Below are 10,477 nucleotides of genomic sequence, written 5' to 3'. Positions count from 1 at the left end.
CGGGTCTACAGCGATGAATGAATTCATTCAATGCACGCCCCCCCCCCCGGGTGCACGAGTGTTATGAAGCCGGGCTATCGTTCCCCGAGCTCGGCTGAACACTTGCGGCGGTTAGCCCTGGTCCCGCGTCCCGGGTCTACAGCGATGAATGAATTCATTCAATGCACTTTCCCCCCCGGGTGCACGAGTGTTATGAAGCCGGGCTATCGTTCCCCGAGCTCGGCTGAACACTTGCGGCGTCCCCCGGGGGACCTGCACGGCGGTTAGCCCTGGTCCCGCGTCCCGGGTCTACAGCGATGAATGAATTCATTCAATGCACGCCCCCCCCCCGGGTGCACGAGTGTTATGAAGCCGGGCTATCGTTCCCCGAGCTCGGCTGAACACTTGCGGCGTCCCCCGGGGGACCTGCACGGCGGTTAGCCCTGGTCCCGCGTCCCGTGTGAACAGCGATGAATGAATTCATTCAATGCACGCCCCCCCCCCGGGTGCACGAGTGTTATGGGTCCCGGCTGGAGATCCGCGAGCTCGGCTGAACACCTGCGCAAGCGCCGCTGCGGAGACCCGTTAGAAGCAGCCCCGAAGGCCAGCGAAAATAGCCGAGAGTTAAGCCCCTCCCCGCCGTGGCTTCGTCAGCCACTCGCCGCTTCAAGAGGGACGGGCCTCTGGTCATGTCATGTCATAAATCACATGACCAGAGGCCCGCCCATCCTGACGTTGCGGAAGTTTGCCGAAGACACAGCGGGGAGAGGCTTAACTCTCGGCTATTTTCGACCCGGCGAGAAGGCAGCAGGACGCTCTATTCACGGCTCACTCCCCGCGGTCCCCTCTGACCGATCGGAGCCGGTTTAGCGCTCCAGGCAGTCGGATACTTTAGCGCCTCAGCAGCGGGGGCGACGACCTCTAACATTCCCCGGGGAGCTGCCCGAGTGTAAGGCCGGGACCCCCCGTCTGCTGGGGGAAAAAAATACCTGCACGTCCCCCCCCGTGTGCACGGGTGTTATGAGCTCGGGCTGAACACTTGCTCGTCCCCCCCGCCCCCGGGGAGCTGCACGGCGGAACAGCGATGAATGAATTCATTAAATGCACTTTCCCCCCGGGTGCACGAGTGTTATGGGTCCCGGCTGGAGATCCGCGAGCTCGGCTGAACACTTGCGGCGTCCCCCGGGGGACCTGCACGGCGGTTAGCCCTGGTCCCGCGTCCCGGGTCTACAGCGATGAATGAATTCATTCAATGCACGCCCCCCCCCCGGGTGCACGAGTGTTATGAAGCCGGGCTATCGTTCCCCGAGCTCGGCTGAACACTTGCGGCGGTTAGCCCTGGTCCCGCGTCCCGGGTCTACAGCGATGAATGAATTCATTCAATGCACGCCCCCCCCCCGGGTGCACGACTGTTATGAAGCCGGGCTATCGTTCCCCGAGCTCGGCTGAACACTTGCGGCGTCCCCCGGGGGACCTGCACGGCGGTTAGCCCTGGTCCCGCGTCCCGTGTGAACAGCGATGAATGAATTCATTCAATGCACTTTCCCCCCCGGGTGCACGACTGTTATGAAGCCGGGCTATCGTTCCCCGAGCTCGGCTGAACACTTGCGGCGTCCCCCGGGGGACCTGCACGGCGGTTAGCCCTGGTCCCGCGTCCCGGGTCTACAGCGATGAATGAATTCATTCAATGCACTTTCCCCCCCGGGTGCACGAGTGTTATGGGTCCCGGCTGGAGATCCGCGAGCTCGGCTGAACACTTGCGGCGTCCCCCGGGGGACCTGCACGGCGGTTAGCCCTGGTCCCGCGTCCCGGGTCTACAGCGATGAATGAATTCATTCAATGCACGCCCCCCCCCCGGGTGCACGAGTGTTATGAAGCCGGGCTATCGTTCCCCGAGCTCGGCTGAACACTTGCGGCGGTTAGCCCTGGTCCCGCGTCCCGGGTCTACAGCGATGAATGAATTCATTCAATGCACGCCCCCCCCCCGGGTGCACGAGTGTTATGAAGCCGGGCTATCGTTCCCCGAGCTCGGCTGAACACTTGCGGCGGTTAGCCCTGGTCCCGCGTCCCGGGTCTACAGCGATGAATGAATTCATTCAATGCACGCCCCCCCCCCGGGTGCACGACTGTTATGAAGCCGGGCTATCGTTCCCCGAGCTCGGCTGAACACTTGCGGCGTCCCCCGGGGGACCTGCACGGCGGTTAGCCCTGGTCCCGCGTCCCGTGTGAACAGCGATGAATGAATTCATTCAATGCACTTTCCCCCCCGGGTGCACGACTGTTATGAAGCCGGGCTATCGTTCCCCGAGCTCGGCTGAACACTTGCGGCGTCCCCCGGGGGACCTGCACGGCGGTTAGCCCTGGTCCCGCGTCCCGGGTCTACAGCGATGAATGAATTCATTCAATGCACTTTCCCCCCCGGGTGCACGAGTGTTATGGGTCCCGGCTGGAGATCCGCGAGCTCGGCTGAACACTTGCGGCGTCCCCCGGGGGACCTGCACGGCGGTTAGCCCTGGTCCCGCGTCCCGGGTCTACAGCGATGAATGAATTCATTCAATGCACGCCCCCCCCCCGGGTGCACGAGTGTTATGAAGCCGGGCTATCGTTCCCCGAGCTCGGCTGAACACTTGCGGCGGTTAGCCCTGGTCCCGCGTCCCGGGTCTACAGCGATGAATGAATTCATTCAATGCACTTTCCCCCCCGGGTGCACGAGTGTTATGAAGCCGGGCTATCGTTCCCCGAGCTCGGCTGAACACTTGCGGCGTCCCCCGGGGGACCTGCACGGCGGTTAGCCCTGGTCCCGCGTCCCGGGTCTACAGCGATGAATGAATTCATTCAATGCACGCCCCCCCCCCGGGTGCACGAGTGTTATGAAGCCGGGCTATCGTTCCCCGAGCTCGGCTGAACACTTGCGGCGTCCCCCGGGGGACCTGCACGGCGGTTAGCCCTGGTCCCGCGTCCCGTGTGAACAGCGATGAATGAATTCATTCAATGCACGCCCCCCCCCCGGGTGCACGAGTGTTATGGGTCCCGGCTGGAGATCCGCGAGCTCGGCTGAACACCTGCGCAAGCGCCGCTGCGGAGACCCGTTAGAAGCAGCCCCGAAGGCCAGCGAAAATAGCCGAGAGTTAAGCCCCTCCCCGCCGTGGCTTCGTCAGCCACTCGCCGCTTCAAGAGGGACGGGCCTCTGGTCATGTCATGTCATAAATCACATGACCAGAGGCCCGCCCATCCTGACGTTGCGGAAGTTTGCCGAAGACACAGCGGGGAGAGGCTTAACTCTCGGCTATTTTCGGACCCGGCGAGAAGGCAGCAGGACGCTCTATTCACGGCTCACTCCCCGCGGTCCCCTCTGACCGATCGGAGCCGGTTTAGCGCTCCAGGCAGTCGGATACTTTAGCGCCTCAGCAGCGGGGGCGACGACCTCTAACATTCCCCGGGGAGCTGCCCGAGTGTAAGGCCGGGACCCCCGTCTGCTGGGGGAAAAAAATACCTGCACGTCCCCCCCCGTGTGCACGGGTGTTATGAGCTCGGGCTGAACACTTGCTCGTCCCCCCCGCCCCCGGGGAGCTGCACGGCGGAACAGCGATGAATGAATTCATTAAATGCACTTTCCCCCCGGGTGCACGAGTGTTATGGGTCCCGGCTGGAGATCCGCGAGCTCGGCTGAACACTTGCGGCGTCCCCCGGGGGACCTGCACGGCGGTTAGCCCTGGTCCCGCGTCCCGGGTCTACAGCGATGAATGAATTCATTCAATGCACGCCCCCCCCCCGGGTGCACGAGTGTTATGAAGCCGGGCTATCGTTCCCCGAGCTCGGCTGAACACTTGCGGCGGTTAGCCCTGGTCCCGCGTCCCGGGTCTACAGCGATGAATGAATTCATTCAATGCACGCCCCCCCCCCGGGTGCACGACTGTTATGAAGCCGGGCTATCGTTCCCCGAGCTCGGCTGAACACTTGCGGCGTCCCCCGGGGGACCTGCACGGCGGTTAGCCCTGGTCCCGCGTCCCGTGTGAACAGCGATGAATGAATTCATTCAATGCACTTTCCCCCCCGGGTGCACGACTGTTATGAAGCCGGGCTATCGTTCCCCGAGCTCGGCTGAACACTTGCGGCGTCCCCCGGGGGACCTGCACGGCGGTTAGCCCTGGTCCCGCGTCCCGGGTCTACAGCGATGAATGAATTCATTCAATGCACTTTCCCCCCCGGGTGCACGAGTGTTATGGGTCCCGGCTGGAGATCCGCGAGCTCGGCTGAACACTTGCGGCGTCCCCCGGGGGACCTGCACGGCGGTTAGCCCTGGTCCCGCGTCCCGGGTCTACAGCGATGAATGAATTCATTCAATGCACGCCCCCCCCCCGGGTGCACGAGTGTTATGAAGCCGGGCTATCGTTCCCCGAGCTCGGCTGAACACTTGCGGCGGTTAGCCCTGGTCCCGCGTCCCGGGTCTACAGCGATGAATGAATTCATTCAATGCACGCCCCCCCCCCGGGTGCACGAGTGTTATGAAGCCGGGCTATCGTTCCCCGAGCTCGGCTGAACACTTGCGGCGGTTAGCCCTGGTCCCGCGTCCCGGGTCTACAGCGATGAATGAATTCATTCAATGCACTTTCCCCCCCGGGTGCACGAGTGTTATGAAGCCGGGCTATCGTTCCCCGAGCTCGGCTGAACACTTGCGGCGTCCCCCGGGGGACCTGCACGGCGGTTAGCCCTGGTCCCGCGTCCCGGGTCTACAGCGATGAATGAATTCATTCAATGCACGCCCCCCCCCCGGGTGCACGAGTGTTATGAAGCCGGGCTATCGTTCCCCGAGCTCGGCTGAACACTTGCGGCGTCCCCCGGGGGACCTGCACGGCGGTTAGCCCTGGTCCCGCGTCCCGTGTGAACAGCGATGAATGAATTCATTCAATGCACGCCCCCCCCCCGGGTGCACGAGTGTTATGGGTCCCGGCTGGAGATCCGCGAGCTCGGCTGAACACCTGCGCAAGCGCCGCTGCGGAGACCCGTTAGAAGCAGCCCCGAAGGCCAGCGAAAATAGCCGAGAGTTAAGCCCCTCCCCGCCGTGGCTTCGTCAGCCACTCGCCGCTTCAAGAGGGACGGGCCTCTGGTCATGTCATGTCATAAATCACATGACCAGAGGCCCGCCCATCCTGACGTTGCGGAAGTTTGCCGAAGACACAGCGGGGAGAGGCTTAACTCTCGGCTATTTTCGGACCCGGCGAGAAGGCAGCAGGACGCTCTATTCACGGCTCACTCCCCGCGGTCCCCTCTGACCGATCGGAGCCGGTTTAGCGCTCCAGGCAGTCGGATACTTTAGCGCCTCAGCAGCGGGGGCGACGACCTCTAACATTCCCCGGGGAGCTGCCCGAGTGTAAGGCCGGGACCCCCGTCTGCTGGGGGAAAAAAATACCTGCACGTCCCCCCCCGTGTGCACGGGTGTTATGAGCTCGGGCTGAACACTTGCTCGTCCCCCCCGCCCCCGGGGAGCTGCACGGCGGAACAGCGATGAATGAATTCATTAAATGCACTTTCCCCCCGGGTGCACGAGTGTTATGGGTCCCGGCTGGAGATCCGCGAGCTCGGCTGAACACTTGCGGCGTCCCCCGGGGGACCTGCACGGCGGTTAGCCCTGGTCCCGCGTCCCGGGTCTACAGCGATGAATGAATTCATTCAATGCACGCCCCCCCCCCGGGTGCACGAGTGTTATGAAGCCGGGCTATCGTTCCCCGAGCTCGGCTGAACACTTGCGGCGGTTAGCCCTGGTCCCGCGTCCCGGGTCTACAGCGATGAATGAATTCATTCAATGCACGCCCCCCCCCCGGGTGCACGACTGTTATGAAGCCGGGCTATCGTTCCCCGAGCTCGGCTGAACACTTGCGGCGTCCCCCGGGGGACCTGCACGGCGGTTAGCCCTGGTCCCGCGTCCCGTGTGAACAGCGATGAATGAATTCATTCAATGCACTTTCCCCCCCGGGTGCACGACTGTTATGAAGCCGGGCTATCGTTCCCCGAGCTCGGCTGAACACTTGCGGCGTCCCCCGGGGGACCTGCACGGCGGTTAGCCCTGGTCCCGCGTCCCGGGTCTACAGCGATGAATGAATTCATTCAATGCACTTTCCCCCCCGGGTGCACGAGTGTTATGGGTCCCGGCTGGAGATCCGCGAGCTCGGCTGAACACTTGCGGCGTCCCCCGGGGGACCTGCACGGCGGTTAGCCCTGGTCCCGCGTCCCGGGTCTACAGCGATGAATGAATTCATTCAATGCACGCCCCCCCCCCGGGTGCACGAGTGTTATGAAGCCGGGCTATCGTTCCCCGAGCTCGGCTGAACACTTGCGGCGGTTAGCCCTGGTCCCGCGTCCCGGGTCTACAGCGATGAATGAATTCATTCAATGCACGCCCCCCCCCCGGGTGCACGAGTGTTATGAAGCCGGGCTATCGTTCCCCGAGCTCGGCTGAACACTTGCGGCGGTTAGCCCTGGTCCCGCGTCCCGGGTCTACAGCGATGAATGAATTCATTCAATGCACGCCCCCCCCCCGGGTGCACGACTGTTATGAAGCCGGGCTATCGTTCCCCGAGCTCGGCTGAACACTTGCGGCGTCCCCCGGGGGACCTGCACGGCGGTTAGCCCTGGTCCCGCGTCCCGTGTGAACAGCGATGAATGAATTCATTCAATGCACTTTCCCCCCCGGGTGCACGACTGTTATGAAGCCGGGCTATCGTTCCCCGAGCTCGGCTGAACACTTGCGGCGTCCCCCGGGGGACCTGCACGGCGGTTAGCCCTGGTCCCGCGTCCCGGGTCTACAGCGATGAATGAATTCATTCAATGCACTTTCCCCCCCGGGTGCACGAGTGTTATGGGTCCCGGCTGGAGATCCGCGAGCTCGGCTGAACACTTGCGGCGTCCCCCGGGGGACCTGCACGGCGGTTAGCCCTGGTCCCGCGTCCCGGGTCTACAGCGATGAATGAATTCATTCAATGCACGCCCCCCCCCCGGGTGCACGAGTGTTATGAAGCCGGGCTATCGTTCCCCGAGCTCGGCTGAACACTTGCGGCGGTTAGCCCTGGTCCCGCGTCCCGGGTCTACAGCGATGAATGAATTCATTCAATGCACTTTCCCCCCCGGGTGCACGAGTGTTATGAAGCCGGGCTATCGTTCCCCGAGCTCGGCTGAACACTTGCGGCGTCCCCCGGGGGACCTGCACGGCGGTTAGCCCTGGTCCCGCGTCCCGGGTCTACAGCGATGAATGAATTCATTCAATGCACGCCCCCCCCCCGGGTGCACGAGTGTTATGAAGCCGGGCTATCGTTCCCCGAGCTCGGCTGAACACTTGCGGCGTCCCCCGGGGGACCTGCACGGCGGTTAGCCCTGGTCCCGCGTCCCGTGTGAACAGCGATGAATGAATTCATTCAATGCACGCCCCCCCCCCGGGTGCACGAGTGTTATGGGTCCCGGCTGGAGATCCGCGAGCTCGGCTGAACACCTGCGCAAGCGCCGCTGCGGAGACCCGTTAGAAGCAGCCCCGAAGGCCAGCGAAAATAGCCGAGAGTTAAGCCCCTCCCCGCCGTGGCTTCGTCAGCCACTCGCCGCTTCAAGAGGGACGGGCCTCTGGTCATGTCATGTCATAAATCACATGACCAGAGGCCCGCCCATCCTGACGTTGCGGAAGTTTGCCGAAGACACAGCGGGGAGAGGCTTAACTCTCGGCTATTTTCGGACCCGGCGAGAAGGCAGCAGGACGCTCTATTCACGGCTCACTCCCCGCGGTCCCCTCTGACCGATCGGAGCCGGTTTAGCGCTCCAGGCAGTCGGATACTTTAGCGCCTCAGCAGCGGGGGCGACGACCTCTAACATTCCCCGGGGAGCTGCCCGAGTGTAAGGCCGGGACCCCCGTCTGCTGGGGGAAAAAAATACCTGCACGTCCCCCCCCGTGTGCACGGGTGTTATGAGCTCGGGCTGAACACTTGCTCGTCCCCCCCGCCCCCGGGGAGCTGCACGGCGGAACAGCGATGAATGAATTCATTAAATGCACTTTCCCCCCGGGTGCACGAGTGTTATGGGTCCCGGCTGGAGATCCGCGAGCTCGGCTGAACACTTGCGGCGTCCCCCGGGGGACCTGCACGGCGGTTAGCCCTGGTCCCGCGTCCCGGGTCTACAGCGATGAATGAATTCATTCAATGCACGCCCCCCCCCCGGGTGCACGAGTGTTATGAAGCCGGGCTATCGTTCCCCGAGCTCGGCTGAACACTTGCGGCGGTTAGCCCTGGTCCCGCGTCCCGGGTCTACAGCGATGAATGAATTCATTCAATGCACGCCCCCCCCCCGGGTGCACGACTGTTATGAAGCCGGGCTATCGTTCCCCGAGCTCGGCTGAACACTTGCGGCGTCCCCCGGGGGACCTGCACGGCGGTTAGCCCTGGTCCCGCGTCCCGTGTGAACAGCGATGAATGAATTCATTCAATGCACTTTCCCCCCCGGGTGCACGACTGTTATGAAGCCGGGCTATCGTTCCCCGAGCTCGGCTGAACACTTGCGGCGTCCCCCGGGGGACCTGCACGGCGGTTAGCCCTGGTCCCGCGTCCCGGGTCTACAGCGATGAATGAATTCATTCAATGCACTTTCCCCCCCGGGTGCACGAGTGTTATGGGTCCCGGCTGGAGATCCGCGAGCTCGGCTGAACACTTGCGGCGTCCCCCGGGGGACCTGCACGGCGGTTAGCCCTGGTCCCGCGTCCCGGGTCTACAGCGATGAATGAATTCATTCAATGCACGCCCCCCCCCCGGGTGCACGAGTGTTATGAAGCCGGGCTATCGTTCCCCGAGCTCGGCTGAACACTTGCGGCGGTTAGCCCTGGTCCCGCGTCCCGGGTCTACAGCGATGAATGAATTCATTCAATGCACGCCCCCCCCCCGGGTGCACGAGTGTTATGAAGCCGGGCTATCGTTCCCCGAGCTCGGCTGAACACTTGCGGCGGTTAGCCCTGGTCCCGCGTCCCGGGTCTACAGCGATGAATGAATTCATTCAATGCACGCCCCCCCCCCGGGTGCACGACTGTTATGAAGCCGGGCTATCGTTCCCCGAGCTCGGCTGAACACTTGCGGCGTCCCCCGGGGGACCTGCACGGCGGTTAGCCCTGGTCCCGCGTCCCGTGTGAACAGCGATGAATGAATTCATTCAATGCACTTTCCCCCCCGGGTGCACGACTGTTATGAAGCCGGGCTATCGTTCCCCGAGCTCGGCTGAACACTTGCGGCGTCCCCCGGGGGACCTGCACGGCGGTTAGCCCTGGTCCCGCGTCCCGGGTCTACAGCGATGAATGAATTCATTCAATGCACTTTCCCCCCCGGGTGCACGAGTGTTATGGGTCCCGGCTGGAGATCCGCGAGCTCGGCTGAACACTTGCGGCGTCCCCCGGGGGACCTGCACGGCGGTTAGCCCTGGTCCCGCGTCCCGGGTCTACAGCGATGAATGAATTCATTCAATGCACGCCCCCCCCCCGGGTGCACGAGTGTTATGAAGCCGGGCTATCGTTCCCCGAGCTCGGCTGAACACTTGCGGCGGTTAGCCCTGGTCCCGCGTCCCGGGTCTACAGCGATGAATGAATTCATTCAATGCACTTTCCCCCCCGGGTGCACGAGTGTTATGAAGCCGGGCTATCGTTCCCCGAGCTCGGCTGAACACTTGCGGCGTCCCCCGGGGGACCTGCACGGCGGTTAGCCCTGGTCCCGCGTCCCGGGTCTACAGCGATGAATGAATTCATTCAATGCACGCCCCCCCCCCGGGTGCACGAGTGTTATGAAGCCGGGCTATCGTTCCCCGAGCTCGGCTGAACACTTGCGGCGTCCCCCGGGGGACCTGCACGGCGGTTAGCCCTGGTCCCGCGTCCCGTGTGAACAGCGATGAATGAATTCATTCAATGCACGCCCCCCCCCCGGGTGCACGAGTGTTATGGGTCCCGGCTGGAGATCCGCGAGCTCGGCTGAACACCTGCGCAAGCGCCGCTGCGGAGACCCGTTAGAAGCAGCCCCGAAGGCCAGCGAAAATAGCCGAGAGTTAAGCCCCTCCCCGCCGTGGCTTCGTCAGCCACTCGCCGCTTCAAGAGGGACGGGCCTCTGGTCATGTCATGTCATAAATCACATGACCAGAGGCCCGCCCATCCTGACGTTGCGGAAGTTTGCCGAAGACACAGCGGGGAGAGGCTTAACTCTCGGCTATTTTCGGACCCGGCGAGAAGGCAGCAGGACGCTCTATTCACGGCTCACTCCCCGCGGTCCCCTCTGACCGATCGGAGCCGGTTTAGCGCTCCAGGCAGTCGGATACTTTAGCGCCTCAGCAGCGGGGGCGACGACCTCTAACATTCCCCGGGGAGCTGCCCGAGTGTAAGGCCGGGACCCCCGTCTGCTGGGGGAAAAAAATACCTGCACGTCCCCCCCCGTGTGCACGGGTGTTATGAGCTCGGGCTGAACACTTGCTCGTCCCCCCCGCCCCCGGGGAGCTG

Source organism: Acipenser ruthenus, unplaced genomic scaffold, assembly GCF_902713425.1.
Source record: "Acipenser ruthenus unplaced genomic scaffold, fAciRut3.2 maternal haplotype, whole genome shotgun sequence".
Classification (NCBI taxonomy): domain Eukaryota; kingdom Metazoa; phylum Chordata; class Actinopteri; order Acipenseriformes; family Acipenseridae; genus Acipenser; species Acipenser ruthenus.
The sequence above is the reverse complement of the archived record's forward strand: the minus strand, read 5'-3'. Positions refer to the sequence as shown.